This window comes from Balaenoptera ricei, chromosome 2, assembly GCF_028023285.1.
Source record: "Balaenoptera ricei isolate mBalRic1 chromosome 2, mBalRic1.hap2, whole genome shotgun sequence".
NCBI lineage: Eukaryota > Metazoa > Chordata > Mammalia > Artiodactyla > Balaenopteridae > Balaenoptera > Balaenoptera ricei.
The window spans coordinates 140,930,541-140,944,442 of NC_082640.1; the positions used below are offsets into that span (position 1 = coordinate 140,930,541).

General features: G+C 39.3%; 1 pseudogene; it reads right to left on the minus strand.

The window, feature by feature from the left end:
- Nucleotides 1–11,361: 11,361 nt before the first annotated feature.
- On the minus strand, nucleotides 11,362–11,830 carry LOC132360158 (nuclear cap-binding protein subunit 2-like; annotated as a pseudogene).
- Between the last annotated feature and the right edge of the window lie 2,072 nt (nucleotides 11,831–13,902).

Here is a 13,902-nt window from a genome sequence, read left to right on the forward strand (position 1 = left end):
TGTAGGAGGACAGCCAGGTCAAGGGCAAGGTTTCAACATATTCATTGTACTTGGCTTTGCTACAAGGTGGAAGATTCCTTGACTCATTACTAGTTGGCCAACTTCATGAACTTATACCTCCAGCTCTCTCTTTCTATGCACACCTGGACTTCCTAAATATTACCTGTTGTGATTTTTAGCCCAGACCTGCCATAATAAGGTCAGACCTCCTAGCACACAACCTTTGGACCCCTCATGCCAGCAAGGTCAGCAGCGCCACCCTGCATGGAAAGAGCACAGGCCGTAGGGGTCTACAGCCTCAACCCCAGCCTGTCACTGATTATGTCAGCTAAAGTCTGGGACAAATTTTACATAACCTTTTCTAATTCAATGATACCCCTTGTAGGGATAACGCCTAAAAGGATGCACGTAAGAAACGAGTCAGTCATCCCTCTGGGAGACTCCTCCCAGTAAGCAAGGGCAGCCTCTTTTTTGGACGGATCTTCACAGTCATCTGAGGGCTACATGATCTACTGGTGATGTTTCCTTAAAAACCCAAAGGTCGCTTGAGACAACCCCTCAGGGGCAAAGTCACCCTGATTTTGAGAGAGAGGCAAGTTAATGCCTGGCTTCTGCACAAGAAATATAGTTCTGTAGGCTCACATGGTGTGTCTGGAGGGAAAATGTTGTTTATGGTTGTTAGGTTCCTCCAAGTGTGACTTACCTCAGTCCAGTGCACAGGTTGACAGCACCTCCATGTACAGTCCTTGTCACCTGGCAGACCTTAAGGCTCCTGGTTTAGTTCCAGTAATTGAGTCTAATCCTTGTTTTTGGAGGAACTGTCTGAAGGCAGTCAGTCCAACATGTCCTGTTTGTCCATCCATTAACCAGGTGAACATCTGTCTACCCCACAAAATGACTGAGAATGGAAGTGGGGAAGATATCAGAGGTAGTAATTAGTGATTTGCATGAGAGATGCAGGATCTGGGGTCATCCTCTGCTTTTTCTGATAGACTTTTTGATAAGGTTAAGGGAAATGGCAATTAAATATAGTTAGAGCCATCTGTTGGGGGAATGAGAAAGCCATCAGTAAGTCAAATTTAAGGGGCTTATAACCATTTCTAATGTGGGACTTTTTCCTGCTTATAATCGGGGCATTTTTCTTTGTGAGGAAGGCCCCTAGAGTGACTCTAAAAGACAGAGATCATTAATGACCCTCCTCCTCCATATCTTTGGAGTCTGAGGTGGTCTCTCCTAAGAGCCAAGTGCTGTTCTCCTTCCACCAGCACAAAACCAGTGTGACCCATTCCGGTATCCATAACTTCACTTCCTCTCTCCCCCAGTCATCCCCCGTTGCACCCAGACATTTTGTCTGAAACGCTCAGTTACACGATGGACAAAGGATTTTTATAAAAATCATAGATACTTGTTATATCCCCTACTTTGGCCCATGTGGGCTGCTATAGAAGGACTTGGTGAGCAGTGTATTCAACAAAGTGGTTATTATCCTAATGATGTACAACGATATTGATCCAACAAGAGAATCCAGGTGGCTGAACCAGAATTAGTTTGAATGCCCCAGGCCCTCTTTTGGCTGGGCATTTTTACCTGGAAGATGTACAAATCAGGCCAACGCAGGGTTGCCATTAGGGAAAGAAAGAAGTATGCCCAGCGGTCAGGATTGAATCCTGGATTTTCAAAATGGGTTTATATAAACCCATACCCTGGGGCTTCCCTGGTGGCACAGTGGTTGAGAGTCTGCCTGCCAATGCAGGAGACACGGGTTCGAGCCCTGGTCTGGGAAGATCCCACATGCCACGGAGCAACTAGGCCCGTGAGCCACAATTACTGAGCCTGCGCGTCTGGAGCCTGTGCTCCGCAACAAGAGAGGCCGCGATAGTGAGAGGCCCGCGCACCGCGATGAAGAGTGGCCCCCGCTTGCCACAACTAGAGAAAGCCCTCGCACAGAAACGAAGACCCAACACAGCCATAAATAAATAAATAAATAAATAAATAAATAAATAAATAAATAAATAAATAGAAGGTGAATTTCTTTAAAAAAATAAATAAATAAAAAATAAATAAACCCATACCCCTTTCATCCTGGCCATTACTCTGGAAGTAGCTGAGAGATGATGATCCCTTTCTGGAGACAGCTGAATTCAGTGACCAGGAGGAGGTGAGGAAGATAGAGTCTCCCTGAGCTGATTTTTACAGAGGTTCTTCCAATCTCAACAAAACCAGATTCTTGTGCACAGTACAAAGCGTGGAAGGTCCATCAAACACTTATGCTGAGTGACTTCAGTAATAAAAGGTACACCATGGTCCAAAAAGCCAAAAACATTACATAGTTAGTTAGTTCCAAGTGTCACAATGGTGTGGTCAGAGTCAGCTGATCTAATTGCAATGACAGCTGACCATTTCCAGGCTCTTGTGGGTTTAAATTAGTTTAACTGAGGACCTGCCAACTTTTTCTGTAAAAGGTCAAATAGCAAATATTACAGACTTGTAAGCCATGCAGTCTCGTTCTAATTACTGAACCATGCCACTGTCCTGTTAAAACAGCCATAGACAATGTGTAAATAAATCGACAAGATTGTGTTTCAATAAAACTTTATTTATATAAGTAGCCAATGAGCTGCCCACTCTGGTCTAAACTTGAGTTAATACATTCTTTGAGCCAGATTCCTATTTCTTATGTATGTTTAAGCTATAACACAGTCTTGTATACTTATCTTTCTAAATGCACAATTTCATCAATGATAATTTAGAATTACAGTGGCTATTTTGGGGACCCTTTGATATGGACAAAATTGTTCATTTTAGAGGTGCCTTAGAATAAAAAGAGAACAAAATCTAAAACATCCAAGGTTCTACATTTTTTGGTTGTTATGAAGAAGCACCAGAAGAAATTCAGATTCCAAAATTGCTTCCTGAAAGGATTGCTTGACCATGGCATAAAACAAAACTCTGAAAAACATAAAGTAATCTAAACAAATCAGGAGATAATCTAATGGGCTTTATCCTACTATTTCTACTCCTCCATTTCCCTCTGCCCCTGTATCTCCTGATAGGCTCCCCTTCTCTCTTGGGCAGCCAGAAACCCCCCAAACACCAGTTAACCCTTAACTGAGAGCAGGAAAAATCACTTGTGGTTGATTTTATTCCCTAGTCTCACTCTGACCCGAGAGACATTTTAAAGACTTTTGAAAGCCTAGGTAAAATAAAGAGGAATTTGCAAAGAAATTTACATTATTGTAAGATTGTATAATAGGTCATATATTAGAGGAAAGCTCAGATGCAAAATAAGTGGATGGAAAAGATAGAATAAGATGACACTGGGATGACTTAAAAGATGTTGAGTGTGAAGGAAATTAGAGGAATTTACAGACGCTATAGATGGTGTTCCTATTAGAAACTGCAACTCAGATTGAGACTTGAACCCACGGTCTTTTGAGATTACACACCTGGTCTCAGGACTTAATGAAGCTCAGGTTCTTGATGTCTCCTCACAGAAAGAATTCAGTGAGAGACAAAGTGATAGGTAAGAAGTGGATTTATTTAGAGAGAAGCACACTCACAGAAAGAATGTGGGCCACCTCAGAAGGCGAGAGGCACTGAAATATGCCATGGTTAGTTTTTATGGGCTGGGTAATTTCATAGGCTAATGAATGGGAGGATTATTATACTTTGTTCTTGTCCTTGTTCCACTCCTATCTTCTCAGTCAGAAAACCCAGTGGGCAGGGATGTAAATTCATTCAGGTCCTGGGGGCCATAAACAAGATAGTCTTTCCACACTACACTGTTATTCTGATACCAAGTGGTGTGCTGCAAAACTATTCAATTCTGGTGCTAACTACTCAGAATTAGTGTCAGACCCTCAGGTTAAAGGGAAGAGTCCATAACAACGGCTCCACTTCAGACTCCAGTTGCAAGTGAGGGCCCCAGGCCACTGCACTTTTGATCAACTGGCTACAAATCCAGGGGGTTCCCATCACCCCCTTCAGGTTTGATAATTCACTGGGATGACTCACAGAACTCAGGAAAGTGTTATACTTACAATTACAATTTTATTATAAAAGATACACATCAGGACCAGCCAAGTAAAGAGACTTATAGGGTGAGGTCTGGGAGGGTCCCAAATACAGAGTTTCCCACCCTCTCCCTATGGGGTCAGGGTGCCTTACCCTCCCAGCACATTGATGTGTTCACCAACCAGGAAGCTAGAGTTTTTATTGGGGTTTCATTACAGAGGCATGATTGATTGAATTATTGGCCACATGACTGAACTCAATCCCCAGTCCTCCTCTCCTCCCCTGAGGTCAGGCTGGTTCAAATTCCCAACTATCTAATCACATGGCTGGTCTTTCTGGTGACCAGGCCCCATCCTGAATCATCTTATCTCTTAGCATAAACTCAGGTGTGATCCAAGGGGCTTATAAATAACAAAGAAACTCCTATCACTCAGGAAATTGCAAGGATTCAGAGTCTCTCTCCCAGGAGCCAGTGGTAAAGGCCAGTGAAATTCTTTATTACACAGCAGGCCACCCCTTGGCCTTTGGCCATCATTCTTTTTATACGCCTAACATTTGGAGCAGCCAGTGATGGGTAGAGACAGCAGGATTTTAACTCTTATCTCCTAATACATTTGACTATCAATATCAGTATTATATTCAGTGTTATAATCTTACTAACAATGCCAGTGTACAATATGGTAGATGTAGCCTGAAAAATAAAGTCAAAAGATACTGGCACATTACTAGAGTCCTATTTAGTCATTAATAATTAGTCCAGTCCATCATCTTATCACATGACAAAAATGGCTTCCAGGGTGAGGTCAGTCAGGTTTTCAGGCTTCCATTCGATCCTGTCAGGTTCCAAAAGCAGAAATGATCTCAACAATACATAGCTTCACCTTTTCAGGCATCCAGTATGATTGAGCTAAGAGACAATATCATTTCTTGCTCTGAGCCTCTTCTGAAGTGTTAATGTAGCATTGTATTTCCCTCATTGCATAACCCATTTGTTTATTCCTTTACCTCAGCTAAGAAGATTCCTCCTTCTCTTTATTTATAAACAAACTTTTCCAAATTTGGAAGGGATGTTAGGTTAGGCCACTATGCTGTTCTAGATCATAGTCAGCAGTATCAGCCTAGCAATTCCCCCCCTCCTTGCCTCACCCTTCAGCCACATCTACTCATATAGGGTATGGTTATGTAAAAGGATTTCAATCTAAAATGGAACCCTGATATGAAATGGAGAATCTCATGCATGCACCATCAGAAGAAAGGAACTTAACAACTGAGAGACTGATTTTCCTAAAAGCCTGATTTACAGAAGACTGAGACTTATCTCCTGACCCATGAACATCTACTAAGAATCTCTCCCCATCCTCAAGCCAACGTACTTACTACTTGGACTCTGGCTGGCCTCCCCAATCTTTGTACCCCTTGTGAATAAATACAGTCGTCCCCAAACCCTCAACAGACTTACCTGTAGCTTGCTGCAGCATGCATTCCCCAAACTGCAATTCCTCTGCTATTCCTGAATAAACTCAATTTCTGGTAACTCAAGCTTGCCCCATTTTACCTCTTTATTTAGGTTGACAGTTACATAGGTACAGAACTAGTGGGTTATTTCTACCACTGGGCAATACAGCTGCATTCAAAGGCCAGTCAGATTTCTTATTATACACATCATAGTAGCAAACCCAAAGACTATTTCATCTTTGGTGTCTTAGAGGCTGTATGTTTTATAGCTATAGATCCGTGTTCTGCTTTCTTTAGCATCCCTTTAGATCAAAGTCGTCAGTGCTTATTTGCCTTCTCCTGGGAAAGTCAATAATATACCTGAACCATTAGGCCCCAGGAGTTTACTGAGGTATCCTTCTTCCTTTCACAAGTCCTCAACCACAACTTGTGGTTCTGTTCTCATGTAATTTGTGGATGACCTTTGGGTTGTGTTCCAAAGATGAGGTGCGCTCTAAGACTAATCCTGCTATGGATTTACTGTTTTAGCTTGGAAAGATGTAAGATTTCTCCCCCGCCCACCAAAGTTACAATTTTGTTATTAGCTAAAACATGACTTATCCAGCAGTAAATCCCTTACCTTTGACAGACTACAACCTGTTAAAAAATTTCCTGGACTAGTACAAAGAGACATTTAAGAAGATTCCTGGATCTCACTGGCTACTGAAATTGCCTTGCCATCATATGATTTTACTAAGTAATGGGTAACCAAACCACTTCTCTGTAAACCTTTGAACGAGCCCTTGGAGTTCTCGTTCACCTTCTTGGCATTCATCAGACACCAATAGCTACTACAGTCTCTTGACTCAGTGGCAAAACCTGCTGGCCTTGCCTAAGGGCAACAGCTGCAGCAGCTAAACTAGTGGAGGTTTCGGTTGACTTGGTTCTAGGGTGTCCTTTAACCTAATGGTCCCTCATGCTGTATAATCTTCATTGCACACTGATAACATGCAACACTCTCAGCAAGTAGGGTTACTTCTTATGAAATCCTACTATGTTCTTCCAGTCATCATTGTGGTTTTTAAAATTCTGTTATTCTTCCATAATCTGAAGAAGGAGAAACTCATAAATGTTCAACCTCTGCTTGTGAACTGTGCCCCAAAATGATTTACTAAAATCACTTCAGGAAATTCAGACTGAATCTTATTTGTTGACAAGTCATACCTTAAAACTGAAACAGGTGGGATGCACTATAACAGGTGTGACTTCACGCTTCAAAATATGACCCTTTGCCAGAGGCAAAATTTGTGCAGGTGGCAGGACTCATTGTACCCATCAGAGCTTGTCAATTAGCTAGGGCTAGGAGATTTAACACATACAATGAGAGTAGATATGATTTTGGATAAGTTCATGGTTTTGAAATGCTATGGATACCACAAAAGTTTTTAACTTTGGTAGGAAACCCTTTAAAAATGGTCAGCAGCTTAAAGAACTTTCGAGTGATCTAATGGTCTCTAAGGAGATGGCTACTCTAAAGCTAGAAGCTCATGCAAGGGAGGAAAACATGGAAGCTAAAAGAAATGCTCAGGCTGATCATTATGCCTCATAGGCAGCCCTTGCTAATATCCTAGCCCATATGGAACCCTGAGACCAAGTTTTTGCAGAGGTTCAAAAAATCTATTCTAGAATGGCACTGGTTAGCTTCAGAGTCAGAAAAAGATACTAGGAGAAATCTGGATGCAAATCACACGAGAACAGTCTCTGGCACTCTGGCTTCTTGTTAGCAACAGAGGTGCTCAAATGGGACCTTGCAAAAAATTTTCATGAAATTATCCACCAGAGTAAGGATAAATTGGGTACTATACTTAATCTATATTGGTGTCAAACTACTGAGGGTGTTTCTGTTTCATGACTCATTTGTCACCAGCATAATCTTGGTAAAATCGTGAAGGTAGTAGATAGACACCTCCAAACAGATTTCTCATAACTACTGGCAAAGGTATTTTTAAAAGTCAAATTTATTGAGCTATAATTTGCATTCAGAAAAAGTTTCTCTTTCAGCGTACAATTCTATGAGATTTGACAAACACATACAGTCATGTAATCACTCCCAGAATCAAGATATAGAACATTTCTATCGCCTGAAATGATTCCCTCATTACCCTTTGTCAGCAACTCTCCTTCTAGCCTCTGCCCCTAGAAACCACTGATCTGTTTTCTATTCTTATAATTTTGCATTTTCCAGAATGTCATATGAACAGAAGCTAAAGTATGTAGCCTTCAAGCCTGGCTTCTTTCACTCAGCATAATTATTCTGAGGTTCATTCGTGTCATTGTATATATCTATAGTTTCTTTTTATTGAATGCTTGTACCATAATTTGCTTATCCATTCATGAGTTGAGGAAGAGTTATTTACAGTTTTTGGTGATTATAAATAATGCTGCTACAAACATTTACATACATGCTTTTATGTGAACATAGGGTTTTATTTCTCTTGAGTAAATACCTAGGAGGGGTATTGCTGGGCTGTAATGGTAAGTGCATGTTTAACTTTGTAAGAAACTTTCAAACTTCTGTCTAAAGTGACTTTACCTTCTCATACAGCAAGGTATGAGAGTTCCAGCTGCTCCACATCCTGGTCAACACTTGGTATTGTCAGTTAAAAATTTTTTTTTCTAGTTATTCTAATAGGTTATGTAATGGTATCTCTTTGTATTTTAATTTGCATTTTTCTCATGACAAATAATGTTGAGCATTTTTTCATGGGCTTACTTGACAGTTAAAATTTTTGTTCAGTGAAGTGTCTACACAAATCTTTTACTCATTCAAAACTTGTCTTTGTCTTTTTATTATTGAACATTGAGAATTGTTAATATTATATTCTAGATATAAGTCCTTTATCAGATATGTGTTTTACAAATACTTTCCCCTAGGCAGTGGCTTGTGTCATATTTAGGAATCCAAGATAACAAGTTTTATGTTTTCCATTAGACACTTTATAGTTTCAGGTTTTGCATTTAGTTTTGTGATCCATTCTCCAGTGGATTTATTTCTGTAAATGGTGTGAAGTATGGGTAAATTCTCTTTTTTTGTATGGATGTCCACTTGTTCCAGAATCATTTGTTGAAAAGAACATTTTTTTGCCCTTCCTCCAATGAATAGTCTTTCTTTCTCAGAGTCAGGACTTTCTTAGTGATCCTGTCTTTCTTTCCTGTGACAGTCAAACTTTGACTTATATCCTTGGCAGGTTTTATGCAGGAGAGAGTTTCCTTCTCCTATCTTTTGTGCTAATGCCATACTTTTTACTTGTGTTGTAAACCACATTACATTTCTATATTTTTTCTTTAGACAGTTAATTATCCTTAGATGATTAAAAATAACACAAAAACTTACATTTACCTTCATTTTAACTATTGCTGGCACTTTTCATTTCTTTATGTAGATCTAAATCTCTGATATTATGTTCCTTCTACCTGAAGAATTTCCTTTAGCATATCTTGCAGCACAGATGTGCTGGTAATGAATTTGGCCTGCTTTTGCTTAACTAAAAAGTATTTCACCTTCATTTTTGAAAAAAATACTTTTTGTTGAGTATAGAATTCTGGCCAACAGTTTCTTTCAGTAAAGAAGTGCTTCCCTTGTTTTCTGGCTTGCACAGTTTCTGACTAAAAGCCTGCTAATGTTAGTCTTTGTCTCTTTATATATAATAGATCTTTTTATTCTGGTTGCCTTTAAGATTTTCTCTTTATCTTTGGTTTCAGAAGTTTTTTGTTTTTGTTTTTTTTTTCCTCAGTGTTTGTCCTACTTGGGATTCTCTGATCATCTTGATCTGTAGTTTGATGTCTTTTTTTATTTTTAGAAATTTCTCATCCATGAACTCTTCCAGTATTTCTTCTATCCTGTTCTCTCCCTCTTCACTTTCTAGGCTTCCAGTATTTGTAGATTAAACATTCATTATTGTCTCACAGATCTTGAATTCTCTGTTTTTTTAAAATTCTTTTTTTATCATCATGTTCCATTTAGCTAATTTCTTTCTTTTTTTTTAAGTTGGTCTTTTTTTTTATTGAAATCTTTTACAGAAGACAATGCAAATAGGAACCACTGCTGTGGTTTTAAGGCCTATAGAAATCTGAGTTATGTTTTACTGCAAAATATATAATATATTAATTCAAACTACAATGTAAAAAGATTTTAATAATGAATTATATGTCCTCATTAAATTAGATATTTACAAATATTTTCCTAAATACTTACAACTAATTTAGATATCTTTTAAAGTTCAAATAGCCAGTTTAAATTTGAGAAAAAATACACTTACTGTAACTTGAAAGATGTTCACATTGAGATACTTCAGCCCCAACTTCACAAGCTACTGGAAATTAAGAGATACTTTGTTGCTAGATGAAAAAATGTCACTTATGTCAGGGAAAATTATACTAGACTACCAGTTTAAAATGAGCAATAGTTCACATAATATTAGAGAAATTCTCTCTTGCCTTACAAATGCAAAATAAATCCTCTAGACTCCCTTCTCTGTAGAGACCACCAGCTTGCTATCCAGGCTCTGAAACTTAGCACAGTTAGGGAAAAAACAAGACAGACTTCAGTATGACAATTAGCCAAAACATTTCCCCAGGGAAGCATTTCTGATTTTGTTTTTGTTAAGCATTCTCTTGATCTTTAAGTTCTTTTTTAAAAACAAAACAAAAACCAAAAAACGAAAAAACCCACTCAATTCCCAAGATCAGTTTGGAAATGAAAAAAATAGATCTGATGGCTCTCACAGCAACCTTCATCATGTCAAGGCAATGTTTTAACTCACGTCTCCTGATATTTCCTCCCCATTTCCTACGGACAGCGTCCCCCCTGCCCTTAGAGTAGTTGAGGTTCCCTGTAATACAGACCCTTGGTTTTTTTAGTGTTAGCTAAAACACATATTTTGAAAAATGTGTTTAGTAAATACCCTTCAAGTCCTGACCTAATTTCCTGATATATAAAGCATATAAGAGGTGGTGTCCCCTGCGAATGTCTAAGGCTTACTTTTGCACCAACTATTTAGAAAGTTCCCTTGACTCTTAAGTTTTCCTTTCGAGATTAAAATTCAACATAGAAAAAAATTCAGTTATCAAACATCTATTCCTAATTTAGAGCAAAGCTACATTACATAGCAAAACTCCACTTATTAAACTTTATCTCATGCAAACTTAAAATTTTAAAAATAGTAATTCCAGGCTCCAAGGTAGACCTACTTAGATGTAAACATGCTAAACACTTAAATTTTTTTTTTCCAATCTTCCTAAAAGAAGTGTGTTTTTGGCTGATAGGTCAATATTATACATCAAGTCTGTTGCTAAGGAACACAATTTTTTTTTTTTAATTTTTATTTATTTATTTATTTATGGCTGCATTGGGTCTTCGTTTCTGTGCGAGGGCTTTCTCTTGTTGCGGCAAGTGGGGGCCACTCTTCATCGCCGTGTGCGGGCCTTTCACTGTCGCGGCTTCTCTTGTTGCAGAGCACAGGCTCCAGACGCGCAGGCTCAGTAATTGTGGCTCACGGGCCTAGTTGCTCCGCAGCATGTGGGATCTTCCCAGACCAGGGCTCGAACCCGTGTCTCCTGCATTGGCAGGCAGATTCTCAACCACTGCGCCACCAGGGAAGCCCGGAACACAATTTTTGACCTGGTAAATTATTCTGGTAATCTGACACACGACCAAGATGCTAAGACTATAGAATTAAAGGCATTCTTTTGGATTCTGTCCTTTAATAATTTTTAAGAGGAAAACCATGAAGAGGCTTCCAGCTCAGTGGAGACATAGATTAAAGCTTGGTAAAAATGGGAAGGTTTGCAGACCTTTGGTAACACACGTCAAATTCAACAGGCCAAAGGAGTGAGTTTTTCATGATGGGGCTCTCACCACTCACAGATTTGGGCCAGTTTTCCACAGCCTCCTCTCCCAGCATCATAGTCCTGACGATACTCATCTCATATCTGGCCCCTAGAATGGCCACGGCCATACTGCCTGCCCTCCTTAAAGCCTGCGTCCCAGGCTGTCCGAATGATCCGTTCATCCAGACGCGTTCCATTTATGTACTGCACGGCATTTTCTGCATCTGCTCTTGAATAGTATTCCACAAAGCAGAACCCATATGCTGTTTTCTTCATTTTATCCAGGCCCATGATGATTTTCTTTATGTCACCACTAGAGTTCATAGATTTGTTCTTCAGTTGTATAGAAGGAAAGATTTCCAACATACAATGTACAGCTTTTCTTCAGTAAGTTTTCCTGTTCTTCATTGTCACGCCAGAAGTGCTGGTCCCAGTACTGGCTCAGCTTGACGTAGGAGTTGCTGCGCAGTGCCTTCAGGAGGCCACCTGACATAGTGCAGAGAAGTGGCCGAGGGCGCCGTCACTCCAAGAATAATGAAACCATTTAGCTAATTTCTATTGGTCTATTTTCAAGTTCATTGATTCTTTCCTCAACTATGTTGAGTCTATTTAGGAGCCTATCCTTCGTCTGTGTTTCTGCTATCTATATTCTAAATAGACTTTAAAATTTATTTCTAATAGTTTTTATTTCTTAGAGTTTCTATCACTTTGCTGAAACCTCACAAATGTTCCACTAGAGCCTTTAAGATATAAATCATAGTTATTTTAAATGCCCCCTCTGGTAATTCTAACATCTGTCTCATCTCTGTGTCTGTTCTGTTGATTCCTTTGTCTCTACACAGTGGGTTCCTTTCATTTGAGTCTTTGTGTTTCATATTTTTTTGTTGTTGAAAGATGTACTTCTTGTGTAATATAGTAGAGACTAAGGTAAATAGTACTTAGGCCAGGAAATAGGCACACTTCTCATTCTAGGCTGTTTGCACAGGGGACTGAGTCAATATAGTCAGGATTTGAGTTGAGTTTGGGTTTTGTTATTGCTTTGTGGTTACCTTCAAAGCACACTACAAACTTCAACTTCCTTTAGCATTACCTTGTGCTTAGAGGAAGGGCTTAGTATTAATGGATTTCTCTTAATGTTTCAATTCTACCCTCAGCTTTTCTACCTCAGTTTTCCCTGTGTGCCACTGCCACAGAGGTGATCTCTCTCCATGCTCTTACCTCTCCCCAAGGGCTAGGCTGCTGTAGCTTATTACTTGGTGCGTAATAGCCTGGTGGTAGAGGACAGAGGGGATTCTCTATTTTCTTGTCCAGTCTCAATCTTAGGCAGTGTATCTAGGTCTTTTGGGGTAGAGCTTTCTCAATGATCCTGCTCAATCTCCTTTGGCCATCAAACTCTGCCTTGTATTTGGTGGATTTTTTTTTTTTTTGGAAACCAATTGAACTTGTATTGACACCAACTACATGACTTTTCTCAGTAGCCTTATGGGAATGGATAAAGTGGCTTGACCCAAGATAACACTGATTAGACTTAGCAATGTTACTTTTAAATAAAACCAACCCTATTTTCCCCCCTAAGGTGGCTTAGAGATTTCATAATGGTCACAAACTAATACTACAGATAAAACATTTAAAATTTTGATCCAAGCTTTTTCTATCATCCCACACTTGAAAGGTATCTGTTGAACACCAATTTCCCAATCCTAGCATCACTAGCTTACAAACCTTAGGGCTAATAACTCCCTTCTCATTTATCTACTGTTCAATTTCCATTAGTTTCAAGATACACCAGTGTAAATACCATGACTATTTTGCATGAAGTTAAGTATTCTACAGATCCTAGAGTCATGGGATTGAACCAGGAGCTCTCACCTTTTACGTGAATTTCAGAGGTACCATTGAGGCTAAGGCAATTTAATTTAGGTTGACTACGATCTGTTTCGTTTGTAAGAGAACCCTCTTGCAACAGGTTTATTCAATTCTCTTAAAAATGGTGGCATTACTTTTCACCTTTCAGAAGCAACAGTTACACAAATGGAATATTAGATTAAGTCTAAAAATGTGGGCCCTAGTCAACTTACATTATTTTTCTGCATATGATCATGATAATGGATCAGGACATCCTTCACAATTCCAAGGAAAATCCAATTTAAAAAGTTTGTCCTTGCCAAACTCCATAAAACAGCCACTTCAGAGTAAACCAGCAGAGCATTGCATCACCCAGTAAAGCTGTAGGTTTCATCACATGCACCAACAAACCTACGTGACTAGTTTCTGCACTCCTGTTTTACAGAATTTATTTGACACCTATTGTACCAAACAGCATTTTAAACACGGACACATCAACTCCCTAATAAAGCAAAAACACAGGCATTTCCCTTATTAGAAACAAGATATACCATCACTTAAAGTCTTCAAACATGATTGCACTTTAACTTTCATAATTTGACAGTGCATTCAATGAGTCAATCTGCAGACAACTAGTTAAACAGACAAGTTAAAAAACACTTTTAGGGGCTTCCCTGGTGGCGCAGTGGTTGGGAGTCTGCCTGCTAGTGCGGGGGACAT